The following is a 272-nucleotide window of genomic DNA, read 5'->3' on the forward strand; positions in this document are numbered from 1 at the left end:
AGAAGACAGAACAAAGAAGCCCTTTCCATCCCCAGTTCCTCTTTCTTTATTAAAGCCCTTTTATTTTTAATATGTATTCAATTAAGAAAAAAAAAATCAGTAAAGAAAGATCTGATCATCCACGCAGCTAGCAGTTCCTACTGAAGAACTGTGAGATGCCCAATTCCTAATCATTGTATCCCTCGGCCTGATAAGTGTTACTAGAGAGGAGTGTGTGAGCACATCTGTCACAGGGCGCAGCGCACTCACAGCGTGCGGCATCAGGCACAGTA

Source organism: Phaethon lepturus, unplaced genomic scaffold (genome assembly GCF_000687285.1).
Source record: "Phaethon lepturus isolate BGI_N335 unplaced genomic scaffold, ASM68728v1 scaffold53538, whole genome shotgun sequence".
Taxonomy (NCBI): Eukaryota; Metazoa; Chordata; class Aves; order Phaethontiformes; family Phaethontidae; genus Phaethon; species Phaethon lepturus.